The 19,487-nt window shown below is 40.7% G+C and overlaps 1 protein-coding gene across 4 annotated transcripts in view; it reads right to left on the bottom strand.

The window, feature by feature from the left end:
* The window catches only part of LOC149172415 (transcriptional corepressor LEUNIG-like), a 192,606-nt gene that overhangs the window by 155,144 nt on the left and 17,975 nt on the right, over window positions 1–19,487 (bottom strand). The window lies entirely within an intron of this gene.

Raw genomic sequence — 19,487 nt, 5'->3', positions numbered from 1 at the left:
TGAAAGGACATGAACACAAAGTATGCAAACTTGTGAAGTCCTTGTATGGCCTCAAACAAGCACCACGAGCCTGGTATGAAAAACTAACTGAGCATCTTCTGAAACTCAACTTCAAACATTTTGATCTTGATGATGCAACTTTATTTGTCAAGAAAGTTGGCAAAACAGTTGTATATCTTGTGGTATATGTAGATGATCTTTTAATGACAGGGAACAATGAAAGCTATATTGCATCCATAAAGAAAGAATTAGGAAAAAATTTTGAAATGACTGATTTGGGCTATGTTCATTACTATCTTGGCATTGAAGTAACCCAACATCCAAAGTCCATATTTCTTTCTCAAAAGAAATACATTGGAGATTTGTTAAACAGATTTGGCATGACAGAGTGCAATCCCCTTTGTACTCCAATGGAACAAAACTTGAAGCTCACATCTATTGAAGGGAAGGAATTTGAGGATGCAACAAAGTATAGACAGCTTGTAGGAAGTCTCATCTACCTCACTACTACCAGACCAGACATTTCATTTGCTGTTGGAATCCTCTCCAGGTTTATGCAAAAGCCTTGTGAGGGACGTTGGTCTGCTGCAAAAAGAGTTCTAAGGTACTTGAAGGGAACTCAAAACCTTGGAATCAAGTATACACAGGTGGACGACTTCAACTTGATTGGATACTCTGATTCAGACTTCGATGGAGACAAAGAAACTGGGGTATCTACTTCAGGATATACTATGAGTCTTGGATCAGGAGCTGTCTCCTGGAGATCACGCAAACAATCAGTACCAGCAGATTCCACAACAGAAGCAGAATATGTGGCAGCAGCTGAAGCAACGAAAGAAATTGTGTGGCTCAGGAAAATTCTTGAAGATTTGCAGGTAGAACAAATACAATCAACTCCACTCATGATTGATAAAACATCTGCAATAAAGTTGGCCAAGAACCCAAAGTTCCATGATCGTACTAAGCACATCAATACTAAATATCATCTGATCCGACATCATGTTGAGGCCAAAACAATCCATCTCCGTCATTGTTCCACAAACGAGCAAATTGCATACATCTTCACCAAAGCGCTTGGAAGAGAAAAGCTTGAAAGATTCAGAACGATGCTTGGACTCACCAACATCCCTTCAGATTAAGGGGGGGAATGTTGACACCTAATCCGAAACGGATGGGTGAACTGGACAGTCATCTAGAAGATGAACTGATCCGTTGTATTTATGTATATAAATATGAGTTAGCTAATGAATAATATCATCAGTTTTTTCTCCCGCTCATCCTGGAGTTACCCTCGTCTGACAACAATGGTATCTTTGTTGTTCGTAGAGTTTTTCCTAGACAACAGTCGGATTACAGCGCGGCATTGACTTCAATGAAATGGAGCAGTTAGACGGCAACTACTAGTTGTTGTCGGATTGACAGATGCATTGGCAGCCATACAGATGGATAGAATCGTTGTGATTTTGGCAGCAGGTGTCCAAAGATCTGGTGGCGTGCTTTGGCAGCGCGGTAATTTGATTAGCAAGTTGCAATAGAGTCGCGGATGTGTCTGTGCAGGCAAGGAACTTCTTGGCCAGGGCGTGGTGGCGGTTACTACATCATCTGGTTGCACTAACGGCAATGTTGTGGTAACACAGCAGGTAATTTTTTATTTGCGTTTTAATTTATTTTTTGTTTTGTTTAGTTGTTGGTTTGTTATTTTATTTTGTTTTATTTTTAAATGTGTTTTTTTTTTTTTGCTTTTTTATATGTATATATTTTATTTTATTTTTAATTTGATTTTCCCTTCTTTTTTTATTTGAATTTTTTTATATAATTTTTTTTTTCAATTTTAATGGCCAAAGGCCTAGCAAAACGGAGAAGAGGAGAAACTCTCAAATCCTTGTAGCAAGATGTTTTCAATGGCAACAAGGTTGACGACTTTTGACGGCCAAGGACCTGGATCAGAGAACGCAGCTCTATGCAGCGATTGAGCAACCAGAGGATCGAGTGGCTCTGGTACCAAATGAAGCGAACAAAGTTCGTTCTTCAAGTTAAATACTCCAGAAGATTTAGAATATAAAGATCTCCATTGATATGCAATAATATATATTAAAATGTATGAGTAAGAATGATGATACAATTGGGAGTAAGGGCCCTATATACATAACCAAGAAGTACGCTTTCACGAAGAGTCATGTCTGTAGAGGCATGCCTCTTTGTTTAACTAATTATTATTTAATTACATATTATTATATTATTATTTATTATCTATATTTATTACTTTTATATAATTATATTCATAACACAAAACCATGCCAGTGAGAGAACCAAATACATCCATGCATGTACCATGCATACCAAATCTAGCAAGGAAATCACAGATGCAAATCAATCCCTGCAAATAATCCCATTGTAGTTGCTTGATGCTACTCTTCCTTGCTTCATCTTTGCTTTCCTTTTCCTTCTTGGTTCTTCCTTTGTTTTCCTTGATCCAATGCTAGAGTGCTCCAAGAAAACTCCATGTGTCCAAGAGTGAGAGAGAGAGGGAATAGAGAGAGAACTCCAAAACTAAACTAGCAAAAAGTACCCACTGATCCTCAGAAGCCTTTTTATTAATAAGGCCTCTATTTTCTTCAATTTTCCATTATTTCCTTCATTTTCCTCCTCACATGCAACGTGTGACCTTTCACCTTCCTTTTCTCCTAATTTCCATTATTTTCATAAATAAAATGTCAATTAATGCCGCATGCATTTCCAAAGCCTTTGCCTTTGCCAATTTCCCTTAGCCATAAGAAGCCACATGAACACCCACACTAGGATATTTTGCCCAACATTCAGCTTGGAATACGTGTCCCATGACCTTGGTTATTATTTTTCCTTTTTTTAACTTTGTTACATGAAATTTTGACCAGGTTGTTACATCTTACAACATGATTCAGTGTTTTGCTTTTCCCTTCTTGGACTAGCATGAACTCTCGCCCCATGACCTGATTTACTCCATTGCTAGTACAGATCGTACCCATGTCCTTGTGTTGTGAGGAAATTATGATGATGCGACATTTCGTAGACTCTACATACATTATAAATGTGATATTTTAATGTTATTGCATACATTATTATGAGTATAAACCATAAAAAATGTAAATAATAACTCTGAGATAAATTAGTGGTAATGATATCTAGAGATAGTGTTGTAGAGGGTAATATTGCATGTCATCAAACTTTTCATCATATCATTGAACGCATGGCCTCTTATTTATATTTGAGTGCCTAAAAATTCAACTTAAAAGATGGTTGATTAAGTCATGGTTGTTAAGTCAATTTTAATCATCCATGTTAACCCTAAGGGGTAGAAAAAAATATGAATTTAGGCCCCCTTTATGCACCAATTAATTAGTGGACTAACCTAAATACACCTCAACCAAGTCACTGATTGACCTCCAAAATTCATTTGGTCACCAACTCATCACTTCTTCTAGTTGTATTAGTTCCCAAACCCCCGCACCCCCCATTTCCATATCCATTTCAATGCAACTTAGGTTTGAGGACTCAAGCACTAGGATGGTCATATAGCCTTGGACGCTAACACTAGAGTTGTCTTACCATGTACTTATGTGATGCAACATGGCTAGGGTTTGTATACCCTACGGAAAATAAGAGTGCTAGTGTAGATAGCTTGTTCAATAAAAACTTGGTGAAAGCCAAGGAAGACTTGCCATTACATATGCTAGTTTGTTAAGGAACTTTGGTGTAGCGACATCAGTTGGGAGTGATTCCTAGCTAGGACAGTTGTAGATTTCTGGTATCGAAGTACACTTTAAAGGTATTTATTTTCTTGCGCTGCCTTGTGAAATTGAATTGAAGAGAAGTGAAATATTGGTGCTGTAAATTAATATTTCAGATTCAGCCCTACTGCCGAAAATTCACAGGAAATAGATCTAAGAAACCTAAAGTAAAGGAGGTGAAATTTCTAAATTTCCAAGAAAAATTAGTTGTGTTTAACTGAACTCTATGGGGGTTGTGGGACAAATAATGGAGAAGAACTTAGGCTAGACAATTAGTGGATACAGTGATAATACTAAGGGAACATGACCCTAGCGTTTGGACCATAAATGAGCCTGGTGGGGAAATATAAAGTAAAATTTTGCCCTAGGATAATCTTAAAACGAGAAATTAGCAAGGTCTGGGTGTTTGTGTGCTGTAAAGAGATATGAAGAAGACGTCACTCTTCTTTTCTTTCATGCCACTTTACAAGAGAGTTGCGGGTTGCGGTTGGCAGGATCACTTGAGGGAAAGGTCGATGGGATGCAGAGTTTGTTCATGAAGCTCTCTAGAGATGGTTGGATGATGAGGAGGTAAGGAAAACCCGCCTCTTTGCCACTTATTGTTTCCTTGGCCATATGGATAACAAGAAATGCCACCTTATTTCAAGAAAAATATTTTACTCTAACCATGGTCTACACCACCGGATTCAAGCAACATACATGTTTCATGGTCGAGAGATGGAACATAAATTAATAAGGAAGAGAATTGAACTACAGGTTGATAAGAATACTTTGTGGTTTTTCTATTGATGATGTCTCTCAAGGCAACCCAGGGCCCAATGGGGCAAACATCCCACGTCTTTTAGGATCTCACAAGCTCTTTTTTGAATATGGAAAGGATAGGATACTAATAATGGTACCAAGGTGAGAGTTGCTACCATTCTGATGGGTTGAGCTTTGGAGTAGGCAAAGGATATTCATATTCTTGGGGAATCCGAGCTGGTAGTCTCCTAGTTGGAATGATCATTACAAGCCATAAATCTGAACCTTCACGGCATAGTTCAGAGAATGTATGACTTCACACTAGCTTTTCAAATTTTGTCATGCCAACATATGTACAGGGAACCAAACCAGGAAGCATACAAATTATGAAAACAGACCTATGGCAGACCAAATGGCACTCTTGAGATGTCAGATGAGGAAACGAGAAAGAAAAGATCCTTCCTCCCAGACAAATTGGTGCACAGTCTCTCTCCTTAATCCTTCCCTAATTCATGAAGCTCTTAGTTCTCAGTTTTGATTGTTCTTTGTAGTTAGACTTAGCCTATTTTTACTTCACAAAAGGTTTGCATCTTACTATGTCAATAGTCGATATATATGAAATGCTTTTGTTATGCTTTTGCAACTCACATGCGTTTTTGTGGGACCTTCATCGTGAGTCATCTTATATGTATCTTTTTATTTTAAATAATGGAAAGAGTGTTGGAAGCACTGAGAGGGGGGTGAATCAATATTTCACTTCAGATAGTATATTTTTAACTTCACGGAGCATTAATTAACATTAACATTAGATGTAACATAAATCAACAGTAAACAACACCATTCAACAATGTGCCAACATCAAGACAATGGACAACAAATTTTAAGGTGGAAACCCCTCCGAGACAAAAACCACTGAACGCTTCTTAATATTTGTCTTCAATAAAATGTCCATCAATATTTTCCGCTCCAACTGACAGAGGCTCAAACCTGTAGGATGTTCCAACGCCCTCTTTAGCAGCTGCAACCAAAAGGACGCTCTAACGCCCTAGTTTACCGAATCCAACTTGAAGGATGCTCCAACACCTTGTTTACCAACTGCAACAAGGACACTCCAACGCCCTGTGCAGGCTCCAACCTGCCCTAGCACCACCCTGCTGCCCTAAAATGTTCTCAGGCTCCAACCCAAAGGAGACTCCACTCTCCTACCTTTACTTCTACCAGACATCCCATAATAAAACAAATTGCAATCAAATCCACTTTTGTTGATGATATCAACCCTAGCTTCATAAACGTCTGTTATGTTCATTATGTGGATCCACCCCTATCAAGTCCACTGTCAACTTAAGTAGTAATTCTGCTTCTACTGCTCATCTTTGCATATTATCCAAGTATCAGCTTGTGCATAAAATCTCGGCTCAACTCATCCTGATGTACCTGCTTATGTCTTTTCTCTCTGCAAGTCAATCTAAAATATTGATTTCAATACACATCACAAACTACAACCAAACACAAACCCTAGCTTGCCAACATGTATCCAATGCATCAATGGTGTCAATACTTAGCATCAACAAAGACAATAAATGTTGTTTATTACAAAATCACAATGTCTCTCTACAAAACCCTAATGACAACAATTTTGCTTCTGCTTATTATGTTCATCAACATCTGCTTTTGCACTCGTTGGACATGGGAATTAACTCTGCATCCAATGAGTGTCTACACTTGATATTTGAATAAACCTATAAGGAAATAAGCCAAAAAATACAGTTAAAAAAAGAAGTTATCTTCTTTTCCCTCCAAAATTCATAACTCTTATTTTATTATTTCCCTTAGGAGGCCGCTTTTAGGCTGCAATTTCCTCCAATGCATGCCAAAATTATATTTGACTAGCAATTACATTATTTCAGAATTCAAAGTGTGATAATCAAATTAGCGTGAGTGCTTTGCTTGAGGAAGTGCGAACTTCAGCATTTCTCGATTAGACCTAGCTTTTCAATAACCCCTATAATCAACGAAAATTCTTAAAAATAGAGAACAAAATCCTTTTTTCATTCCATGCTTGCTTCGCTTCTCAACCCGCAGATCACTGTATAAAATAAGATGACAATCTTATGTGTTTTGTAGAGGGTTGAACCAAGAGCCTAGTTTCAATAGATCCGCATGATTTGCATCAATTTGGCTCAAACCAGCTCTATTACAAAGGACCAAATTTCACATCAACTTCCCAGTGAATCACCAAACAAATGACAAAAGATAAATTATCCCCCAAAAAAACTAATCAAATAAGAAGCTGAGTAGCTTCAGAACAATTCCAGCCAAAGACCATAAAGAACAAACCCAAAATTCATCTATTTTTGGCCTGTTGTTTCATATTGTCACCGATCCATAAGTGTGTTCAAGTTATTTTGGAATGCAGAATGCGGAGCCTTGAATTTATAAAGGTCAAGGATCCCTTTAGGGAGGCAGCCAAACTAATTTAAGGAGGAAGCCAACTCAATTGGATTTGAAATTTGAAATAATTTGTTTTTGTTTTTGGAGCGAAAGTCCCAAATGGATATAAGTGCCAACTTTTCCCTTAAAAAAAAAATAATAATATTTCCTAATAAGCCCACGATTGACTTTAGAATTTAAATAAGTTCTTTAATGAAATATTATTTTTGACTCCATGAATTAAACAAATATTTGGCCAAATGTGGAACTCCCACATCATCTAGCTTAAGGGGATTTTGACCACAACGAGGGGGTTTGATCTTATGAAGGGCATATTTTACAAACCGTGATGATCACGAGGCATGCCATATACCGTTGGAATCAGCACGACGAGGAGCATCAAATGATGGTAATCTTAGGAGCAAACTCACTAATCTTCTTCCTCATAAACTTCAACAAGTGTGGGGCTTCTAGGGCTTTCCAGGGTTTCTTATCCTTTGGGGCTTCCAACTGATACAATCCATAGAAATATTAAGAGTGTTCAATAATAGACGTTGGCATCAATGAGTCATCTATATGTAATCTTTGATGCAAGACAAAACGGAATCTGAAAGGTGAGAACAATTTACCATATCTAAGAATATTTATAATTTTAAAGGGAGAAGAAGATCACAATGAATAGCCTAGACTATTTATTATAGATGGGAAATTAGTTTGGTATATGAAAAGGACATCATCCAGTGAGCAGAGGACATTGAGAGAAGAACATCTCAATGATTGGGTGGAAAAAGACTTCCATTACAGTGTGCCAGGTCCAAAGAATGTGCAACGGGCAACAAGGGAAATCCAGATCAGCCAAGCAGATCGAAGAAAAAATCTAGGGCTTGATCAGTTGGATCAGTTCTAGTTTATTGTTGTATGTATTTTCCTTAGTGGGCCATTCTCCGAAGATGGGAACCCTTGTAAGTTTTGAGATAATTAACTAGAGGACTGATTTGAAGGGAAGAAATTCGTGTGCATGTGATTGTGAGAATTGTGTATTGTTTGCTTCTTGTTAAAATTGGAAACTAGGGCCAAACTCCACATGGGTCATCTTATTTATGACAGCGGATATTTTTCTTGGATTCCTCTCTCCAAGAGGTGTAGGATTGATCTAAAGATCATCTGATTCTGACATGTACTAATGAAGATATGAATTTATTTTGATTATGGTCAAATTGTCAAGGTCGGCCAGCAAACTCATGTAGGCTCAGAAGCCCAACAATGACGTCTATTCATCCTCAACATTATCATATAAATAGAACGTTGGGCAGCTTCTCTCTCCACATGTGCGAAGGAAAGGACAACAATTTTCTATTTTGGACATTGACAAGCATTGACCGAATTTCAAGAAGGGTTTGACCAGCGTTGACTTGTTTAACTGCGATTTTGTTGGGGAAAATTCTGTTTGGGCAGGCCACATTTCTAGGCATAGAAATTGAGGCATTTTGTATTGTTTAACAAGCATTCACTACAGAGAATTGATCGCAAGTTTGACTTCTGCGTTGACCAAGTTTGACTGTGATTTTTGGGACTATTTTGCGCTGATTCAGAGGACTGTTGGAGGCCGATTTGACTAGGTTTGACAGAGTTGTTTTGGAGGTCAAATCCGCCATGTTGACCGGTGTTGACTTTTCTGGTTAGAGCTCTTTTGCTGCTGTTATAAATTGTCATAACTTGTAAATTGTACTATCTCTCTCTATTGAACTATTGAAGCCCAAAAGAAGATTTGATCAAGGGTTTCCCCACATTGGAGTTTGTCGTTGGATGGTTCCACATCTTGTGTCCTCTTGCCTCCGCTTGTCTTTTACCATTTATGTTTATGTGCTATCAGCATTTTACTTACATGTTTATGTGATTACTAAACTGAAATTGATATTGGGCTCATAAAGAAATTGAAGTAAAATTGCTCGAAAGCATAGAACATACCATTATTGCCTAAAATTAACATGGTATCAGAGTTGAGGTGAAGACAAAGCCCAGCAAGAGTGAAAGAGAAATCACCAAATACAGCAAGAGTGAAAGAGAAATCACCAAAGACAGTTGGACAAGGACAAAAGACTCAATGGGTTCCTTATCCTAGTTCCCTGCTGAAGACAAGCTCCATGATAAATTTGACTATCATAGATGGAAGATGTCTCTTGATTTGACCTTGGAAGAGAAGGAAGTGGTGGATTATGTGCAGGGTAAAATCCCTGAGCCTCCTTCAAATGCACTGGTTGTTGCAAAGACCAAGTACAATAACGTTGAAGTCAAAGCGAAGAAGATTATCAGGGATTCCATTGACAAGAATTCGATGGCCTATTTCTCTGAATTGAAGACCTCCAAGGAGATATACGACAGACTGGTCGGCATGTTCAAGGTCAGTAATGCTAATCAAATTCTCTTTCTCAAGAATAAGTTGAAAGATATTAAGAAGGGCAAGGACGAGGACATTCAATCCTATTTCTTGAGGATTACTGAGATCAAGAATGATCTACTCTCGATTGGAGAAGTCATCGTTGACAGGGAACTTACTCTCACCACCCTTGGAGGACTCCCACCTAAGTGGAATGTATTTAGAACCACTATACTCAACAATGATCGAATTCCCAAGTTTGAGGAATTCATCTCGAGATGCATTCAAGAAGAAACAAGAATGGTGGTGCAAGAAATGCCTTCTAATAGAAGCAAACCCCACTACATTCTCCGCTCATGCCAAAAGGAGGAATAATGCAGGGTCTAAAGGTCATTTCCATGGAAAGCCCGCATCTAAGGGAGGAAGCAAGGGTAGGGGTGCTTTGTTCGCAATAAGATTTGGCCACTATGCAAGGGAGTGTCCTAATAAAAGGGATACACCTCGAGATGATGACTATCATAACAACTCCAGGGGCAATTTCAACAACAACAACAACGATCAAAGGAATGGGAGGTCCAATGGCAAAGGAAAGAGGAATGTGGGACATCAAGGAAATGGTCGACCCTCCAAGAAATCAAGAAACTCCAGGTATGATAAATCCAATGTTGTTAACAATAAGCAAAAAGAGTGATCTTTTTATCGGCCCTCTCCACTGCCTTCTCCTCCGGACACTTTGGGAAATTGGCTGATTAATAGTGGTGCCTCAAGGCACTTCACCAAATACAATGAAGCCCTCTCTAATTTGATAAAAATGGAGACAAACTTGGAGACGATGCCACCTATCCCATGAAGATAGTAGGGAATGTTAACCTTGAATTGAATCAAGGTAACACTATTCATTTGCAAGAAGTACTATATGTACCCCATCTCAAGAAGAACTTGGTGTCCATTTCAGCAATGGAAGATAAAGGATTCAAGGTAGCTTTGATCAATGGAAAGGTACATGTCTGGAAAGAAATTTCAAGGATACTTTTACTCTTGGGTTAAGGGTTGGCAGTTTGTATCAAGTTGGAGGAAGTCCATTGGGAGCCATGTCTTGCAACACATCTCTACAATCTGAACTATGGCACTGGAGGTTCGCCCATCTTCATTATAAGGCCTTATCCGTTGTGAGACAGATGATGACAAGTATGCCCGAGTTCAAAGTAGAGCATGAAGGTGTATGTTCAGGATGTGCCGAAGGAAAACTTACAAGGGGACCATTCCCCTCAAGTAATAGCAAGACTACATAAATATTGCAATTGATCCACTCTGACATATCTAGTATGATGCCCGTAAACTCCATGGGAGGACACTTATATTATCTCACCTTTGTGGATGATTATTCTCGCAAGACCTAGATCTACTTCTTGAAGAAGAAGGATGAAGTGCTCACCTAGTTCCAACATTTCAAAGCCTTGATCGAAAACCAATCCGGGAAGAAAATCAAGATATTGAGGACTAATAATGGGACCAAGTATGAGTCCAATTAATTCCAAGATTATTCAGAGAAGTTGGCATTAAGAAGGAGAATACAATGCCATACACTCCAGAGAAGAATGGTGTGGCTGAAAGGAAGAATCGCTCTATTGTAGAAGTTGTCTGTTGTTGATTTATGGTAGCATTGGATGTGTTCTAGCCATGAAAATTGGTGGAAAGGCTAAAGCACATGAAATATCCAAAACCCAGAAATCGTTTGGAGAAATTCTACCCAGATGAGGAGATATTAAAATAAATAATATTTTTAATGGGGTCCTACGTATAAACTTAGGAAAATTAAAATATTAATGTGTATTAATATAATTTTGGGTTAGAAGGTTCCAAGAGACGAGGATCAAGCCAATTCTAATCTTAGCCGTTGATTAGGGACTTAATCTGAACCATTGAAGACTCAACAGGACAAGTATAAGAGGAGGCTTGAGGGTCAGTTGGAGACACACCAAAACTGATCAGTCAATTCGATTTTTTCTAGTCGGGCTTGCGGAGAAAATTCGAGCTAGTGATTTGTTGCAGTGAGGCGCAGTGAGTACATAGCAGAGAGGCAGGGATAGTGCCAAAGGGTCAGCGCAGAGGCAGAAAAGGCTGACGCAAAGGCAGCTGGGGACTGCGCAGAGGAAGAGAGGCTTGTGTGGGTGACGCAGAGGGGCCAAGAGTTGACGCAGAGAGCCAGGAGGCTGACGCAGAGGCTTCAGGAGCTAAGTTGAAGCTAGCAGGGCTGACGCAAGCCAAGAGGAAGCGCCAGAACGATTTTCGTGGGCCAGACTAGAGGTGAGAGGCTGAATATTTGTCTCCAAGAAGAGGTATTACTGTCATGTAACAATCTCTATTGGGTGAGCCATGTTGGCACCCTAGTTGTACTCAAGAATCTGCATAATAATAAAACCCTCAAAACTGTTGTGCACCTATTTTCCCGCATTGGGTTTTTCCGGGGAGGATTGTTCAAAAATAACGGTGTCCCTTGTGTGTTTTTCTCAGTGTTTCAGTTGTTGATCTGTATATGAGTTAAGGCTGCATTTGTGTTTATTTCAGTATTTATATTTATAAATAACTTGTTAATGGAATAAACAAGTAAGAGAAATTAAACTAGATAATGCAATAGGGATTTCTAACATGTCAGACTTAGAAATTTCAACATGGTATCAAAGGGTTACAAATCACAGGAGGACTGAAGGCATCATCGATATCGGAAATTTGCAGCAGTAGCGGTTGCCCCGAGAGACAGAGTTGCTCCTAAGCAGAAGGAAGCAGAGAAGAAGTGACGCAGAGGGACTGCGTCATCATTTCAAGCCAAGGAGAGGGCCAGTGCAGAGGCTCACAAAGAGCCACGTCATCCTACTCAGTCAGGAAGGATTGACGCAATTGGCCAAAGGAGCGATTCAGCCTTTGCCGGGATTGCACAGAGCTGGAAGGCTCAATTTCTTCAATTGCTGGGGCCTAGGGAGCTATGGGCAAATTGTGGTTGGGAAGCTGGTGGGGTGTTGTTTCTGTCGAAGCAAAACAGTACCTAACGGGACAAAAGTTAAAACCAAGGTAGAGGGAGTCACTACCTTGACGGATTTCTAGCCAAGAAATCCAAATCCAAGTTGCAATTGCAAGGAGAATTGGAGAGGAGCGGTTCAACATTTGGAGGGAGGATTTCCAGCAGGGAAATCACGACTTGGAGATTTCCAGGAGGGAAGTCGAAACTCAAAGGGAGTCCAAAAGAGGAGCGGAAATAGCAGTGAACGGACTGAGGGATCAAGACAAGTTGGACGGGCTTCCAACTTTGTCATCTACAAGGCCAACATCCTGACAGTCCTAGATCGACATTGCATCAAGGACTTTGCTTTGAGACCCATAGCTATCCCGGTCGACCCAGCTGAGAATGAGAAGTATGAGGATGCAATGGCGAGGGCAAAGTGCATGATCCTTGACGGTGTCAAAAATCATGCCATACCACATATTACTGAAAAGAACACAGCAAAGGAGATGTGGGATACTTTGAAGACATTGTATCAAGGCTCTTCCGTGCAACGGAAGATGCTATTGGAAAATAAGCTGCAGTCGTATCAAATGCAGAAGGGAGAGCAGATATATCCATTTATCCTTAAGATTGCATGAGATTTGTGACCAACTTACTTCCGTAGGGTCTACACCAGATCCGAAATTCATGGGGAGGACAACCCTGAATGCAGTCTTCGAAGAGTGGGAGACATTCGTCCAAAGTATTTTGGGCAGGGCTACTCTTCCAGGTTGGGAGGAGATGTGGTTAACGCTTTGCCAAGAAGAGATCAGACGGTTGACCAAGGCGGGGAGTAGTGGAAAGGGAGGTCGAATCAAGAAAGAGGAGGATGCGGCTCTAGCATTTGCGGGACGATAGGGGAAGAAGAAGAAGAAGGATATCTCCAAGGTGAAGTGCTTCCATTGTTGGGCGCTGGGACATTATGCATCCCAATGTCCCAGGAAGAAAAACAAGGGAGAGGCTTCCGACTCCAAGGAGGCTCCCGCTAAGGCGGAGAAAGAAGTCGAGGCTAATGACGATTGTGCCATGAGTGCTCATGCACCTCTAGAGAAGAGGTGGGGAGACATCGAGTTGTAGTCAGAAGGACTACATGCTAGGGGCAGGATCCTTGAGGTGCTCAAACTCTTGGATCAAATCCAGCTATGGGAGACCTTAACGACAGTAGCAGAATGACAAGAGTTAGGTGGAGCAAAGTGTAGTGGAGCAGCAAGGTAGTGCTTAGGTGCAGAAATATGAGGCAGCGTAGTAGAGGTTGCAGCAGTGCGAGAAGCACAAAGGTGTATGCAGCAGTGCAATGGCAACAAAGGGAGCACAGGATAGCACCAGAGGCAGCTTCAGTTTCACAAGGCTTCCAGACTGACTAGGATATCAGTATTTGGGAGAAGACATTTACCTACTTCTCAGTAACTGAGTTGCATTGCAGCAGTTAGCAATAACAGTGCTAGTGGCAACATGGGCAGCATATTGAGAGGGACCTGAAGTACAGATGTAGCAGTGGCAGTGGCAGTGTCATGGGTAGCAGTACAGGAAGTAGGAGTGCAGATGATGTGAGGCAGCAGGCCAAGCATCAACATAGGTACCGGTGCGGAGGATCAGTGTGATGTTTCCATGGTGAAACATTACTAGAGCACATTCCTTGCTAAGAGGAGTGTTGATTTGTGGTAGCATCAAATGTGCTCTAGCCATGAAAATTGGTGAAGAGGCTAAAGCACATGAAATCTCTAAAACCCAAAAATCGTTTGGAGAAATTCTACCCAGATGAGGAGATATTAAAATAATTAATATTTTTAATGGGGTCCTGAGTATAAACTTAAGAAAATTAAATTATTAATGGGTCCTGAGTATAAACTTAAGAAAATTAAATTATTAATGTGTATTAATATAATTTTGGGTTAGAAGGTTCCAGGAGACAAGGATCAAGCCAAATCTAATCTTAGTTGTTGATTAGGGACTTAATCTCGATCGTTGACGACTCAACAGGAAAACTATACAAGGAGGCTTGAGGGTCAGTTGGAGACACACCAAAACTAATCAGTCAGTTCGATTTTCTGGAGCGGGGCTTGCTAAAGAAATTCAAGCTAGTGGTATGTTGCAGCGAGGGGCAGTGAGTACATAGCAGAGAGGCAGGGATAGTGCCAGAGGGTCAGCGCAAAGACCGAAGAGGCTGACGAAGAGGCAGCTGGGGACTACGCAAAGCGAGAGAGGCTTGCGTGAGTGATGCAAAGGGGCCAAGAGCTGACGCGGAGGCTTTAGGAGCTATGTTGAAGCTAGCAAGGCTAACGCAAGGTCAAGAGGAAGCGCTGGAAGGATTTTTGTGGTGCAAACTAGAGCTAAGAGGCTGAATATCTGTCTCCGAGAAGAGGTATTATCGCCGTGTAACAATCTCTGTTAGGTGAGCCATTTCAGCACCCTAGTTATACTCAAGAATTTGCATAATAATAAAACCCTCAAAATTATTGCACCGATTTTCCCACATTGGGTTTTTCCGAGGACGATTGTCTAAAAAAAATGGTGTCCCTTGTGTGTTTGTCTCAGTATTTCAATTGTTGATCTGTATATGAGTTAAGGCTGCATTTGTGTTTATTTCAATGTTTATATTTATAAATAACTTGTTAATGGAATAAACAAGTAGGAGAAATTAAACCAGATAATGCAGTAGGGATTTCTAACGTGTCAGACTTAGAAATTTCAACATTCGTGCCATGCTTCATGATCAAGGCCTTCCAAAGTTTCTATGGGGTGAAGCTGCAAATACTGCCATGTGAAGCTTCAAAACCGATGCCCTGATCAAGCGTTGGACTTCAAGCCTCTCGAAGAAATGTTCACTGGTAAGAACACCCATGTCTCTCATTTTAGAATTTTTGGAAGCCCCGTATATTTTCATGTGCCGAAAGAGAAAAGAAGCAAATTGGGTGCATCTGGGAAAAAAGGAATCTTTGTGGGCTATAGTAAAAATTCTAAGGGATATAGAATTTATGTGGCTGGTCATCAAAAGGAAGTTGAGATAAGTCATGATGTCATCTTCAACAAAGATATGGCCCTCAGGAAGATCAACACCCTTCCTATCCTAAGGAAGGACAAAGAAGCTGACACAGGAAATCAAGGTGAAAAGGAGGACGAAACGATGTCTGATATTGATGAACCTATGGATCCTATTGATCCACTCCCTCATGAGCCTTCCTCCTCCAAGAGGAGACCCTCATGGCTTAGGGAGACTATCAAAGATGCTGAGAGGCACATTGCACCAAGGGGGGCATTCCGTCAAAGCAAGAAGTCGAACAGGTAGCAAGGATATTTGACTACCAAGAGCACTATCATTCAAAATGAGCCTTCATCATCCGAAGAAGTCGTGAAGCAACAAGTATGGAAGGATGCCATGAACGAAGAATACGAGTCAATTATGAAGAATGATGTCTGGGATGTGGTCCCTAGACCCTAGGACAAATCGGTTGTCACTTCTAAATGGCTCTACAAAATCAAGCATGGAGCTGATGGAAGTGCCAAAAATTCAAGGCTCGCTTTGTTGCTCGAGGCTTCTTACGATGACATATTTGTACTTGTTGCCCGATACACCACCATCCACTCGATCAACCCTTGCTTTCTCACAAGGATGGAACCTACATTAGATGGATGTCAAGATCGCCTTCTTGCATGGTTCAATCAAAGAGGAAGTCTATGTGGAATAACCCGAGGGGTTTGAAATTCATGATCGGGAATCTCATGTATGCAGGTTGAAGAAATCTCTCTATGGATTGAAGCAAGAACCCCGGGCTTGGTATGAGAGAATCGATAGCTATCTGATGAAACTGGGATTCACTAGAAGTGAAGCCAATCCGAACCTTTACTTTAAAGTTGAAAATGATAAACCTCTCATTCTGGTACTTTATGTGGACGACCTCTTTCTGACAAGTGCAGACCCTCTCATTCACAAATGTAAAAGGGAGTTGGCTTCTGAATTTGAAATGAAAGACCTAGGACCAATGCATTATTTCCTAGGGTTGGAGGTCTGGCAAAAGCCAAATGAAATTTTATTCTCTTAAGGAAATTATGTTGTGAAGATATTGGAAAGATTTGGGATGGTGGACTGCAAGCCTGTGACTACTCCAATGGAACTTAACTTTAAGAAGTTATGTGGTAGTGTTGTTGGACCTGAATTGGGAAATGCTTCTGAGTATCGTCAACTCATAGGAGCATTAATGTTCTTGGTGAACTCTCTTCCGGACATATGTTTTGCAATTAACACATTGAGCCAATACATGGTTGAGCCTCATCATATACATTGGATTGCCGCCAAGAATCTCCCGAGATATCTTCGGGGCACAATCACTCATGGACTGAGGAACACTGCCGGAAATGAGGTTGCATGGTTATTCTGATGCTGATTGGGATGGCAGTGTGGTGGATCGCAATAGCACTTCTGGATGTTGTTTTTCTTTGGTTCTGCTTCGATATCCTAGATGAGCAGGAAGCAGAAATTGATTGCCTTGAGCGCCACAGAGGCGGAATACATAGTTGCTAGTATGGCCTCATGTGAAGTTGTTTGGTTGAGGAAGCTCTTCAATGAGTTGTTTTGAGATGTATTGGATACCACTGTGATCTTCTGCGACAACTAGAGTGGGATCCGATTATCAGAGAATCCAGTGTTTCATGATCGCTCCAAGCATATAGATATCAGATACCACTTTATTCGGGATATGGTACAACGAGGAGTAATAAGGCTCCATCACATTGGGACTGATGAGCAGGTCACTAATATTCTGACAAAGCCCCTGTGGAAGGTCAAATTCTTGGCCTTTCAAGAACGACTTGGAGTCGTGGAGAGACCCTCTTATGAGGGTCTTGTATGAGATGGACATTGAGCTCTGGGAGCTCAGAGGGGCTTGGGGTACTTTTTGGAGCAGTGAGCAACCATAGGGCAAGTGGTTCAGCCTTCCCCTAGTGGTTTGTTATGTACAGGGTGAGTGGTTCATCCTTCCCCTATGATACCCCTTGGCGACATGTGAGCAGGACGAGTGGTTCATCCTTCTCCTACCGAGACATCCTACCCATGCAGTCTAGGACTCATGGGAAGTACCTCTCATCTGGCCAATGAGTAGGGAAATGAGGATAGGGACCATAGTACTACTGCTGGACACATTGTCTACTACTGTACTCCCTATGCTAGGATGTGTAGGATATTGATCTAGGACCAATGGGAACTGACTTCAGGTCAGTAAGAGTGGTATGAGACACTCTCTTTTGATTGGGACTGACTTCGAGTCAGTAGAAGATGGTATGATACATTCTCGATCACTTCTTCATAGTTCAACAGAGCAGAGCAGTGCATGGATGGTAAAGATGGCACAGATTGGCAATTGGATTAGCGTCGGTGGAGTTCTCCCTAGTTGAGAGGAAGTGTTAAAAATGGTAACTAGGGCCAAACTCCACATGGGTCATTATTTATGACAGCTGATATTTTTCTTGGATTCCTCTCTCCAAGAGTTGTAGGATTGATCTAAAGATCATCTGATTCTGACATGTACAAATGAAGATATAATTTATTTTGATTATGGTCAAACTGTCAAGGTCAGCGAACAAACCCATGTAGGCTTAGAAGTCCAACAGTCACGTCTATTCATCCTCAACGTTTTCATATAAATAGATGGAGCCTCTTCCTCATTTTCTCCATCACTCATCTTCACACATCTCTCTCTCCTCATCTGATTGGGTACGGATTTCTGGGCAGCTTCTCTCTCCACACGTGCGAAGGAAAGGACAACAATTTTCTGATTTGGACATTGACCAACGTTGACCAAATTTCAAGGAGGGTTTGACCAGCATTTACCAGCCAACTTTGACTTGTTTGACTGCGTTTTGTTGGGGAAAATTCTGTTTGGGCAGACCGCATTTCTGGGCACAAAAATCAAGGCATTCCATATTGTTTGACCAATGTTGACTGCAAGATTGACTTCTGTGTTGACCAAGTTTAGCTGTGATTTTCGAGACTGTTTTAGGCTGATTCAAAGCACTATTGGAAGCCAAGTTGACTGGGTTTGACCGAGTTGTTTTGGAGGTCAAATTTTCCCTGTTGACTAGCGTTGACTTTTCTGGTTAGGGCTCTTTTGCTGTTGTTATAAATTGTTAGGATTTGCAAATTGTACTATCTCTCTCTGCTGAACTATTGAAGACTAAAAGAAGATTTGATCAAGGGTTTCCCCACATTGGAGTTTGCCTCTCGTTGATGCCACATCTTGTGTCCTCTTGTCTTGGCTTGTCTTCTACTGTTTATGTTTATGTTCTATCAGCGTTTTACTCACATGTTTATGTGATTGCTAAACTGAAATTGATATTGGGCTCATAAAGAAATTGAAGTAAAATTGCTCTAAAGCATAGCATAGAACATACCATTGTTGTCTAGAATTAACGTTTTCGTTAATTATTTTGTTTATGTTAAAATGTTGGTTGGGTTTTGCTAAATTTGGCAATTATGGCCAAACATCACTTTGGATAGTTCTTATGAGGCCGCTGATATTTTTCTTGGATTCCTCTTTCAGAGAGGTGTAGGATTGATCTAAAGATCATCCCATTCTGACATGTACAAATGAAGTTAAGAATTAATTTTGATTATGGACAAATTCTCAAGGTCGGCCAGCCATTAAATTAGCCTCCTCCAGCCTTCAACGTTGCACAGAAATACAAGGTGCCTCCCCCTCATTTTGGCATCTCATCTCATTCATCTTTCTGTCTCTCATCTTGATTGGGTACAGATTTTTGGGCCCCTCTCTCTCCACACATGCGAAAGAAACAGTCTTTTCTAGCTGCTGCGTTGACCAGATTTGACTGAAATTTCAAGAGGTTGACTTTGACCAGTGTTGACCTTGTTTGACTTTGGTTTTGTGAGGGAGCCTTCTGTTTGGGCAGACTGTTGTTCTGGGCACAAAAACCGAGGCAGTTTGACCCCTGCATTGACCAGAATTGACTGCCTTAATTTAGGTTGCTGCATTGACTTTTGTTGACCAGATTTGACTGGTTATTTTCTGATTGTTTTGGTCTGCATTATCTTGTTGTTGGAGGCTGAGTTGACCAAGGTTGACCCAGCTGTTTTGGAGGTCTATTTCAGCCCTGTTGACCAGCGTTGACTTTCTAGTTAGGG

This window comes from Pinus tabuliformis, chromosome 4_2 (genome assembly GCF_031772625.1).
Source record: "Pinus tabuliformis cultivar Carrire ecotype Pingquan chromosome 4_2, CPIR1, whole genome shotgun sequence".
Taxonomy (NCBI): Eukaryota; Viridiplantae; Streptophyta; class Pinopsida; order Pinales; family Pinaceae; genus Pinus; species Pinus tabuliformis.
Note: the sequence above shows the minus strand (reverse complement) of the source record. Positions and strands in the feature narration are given on the sequence as shown.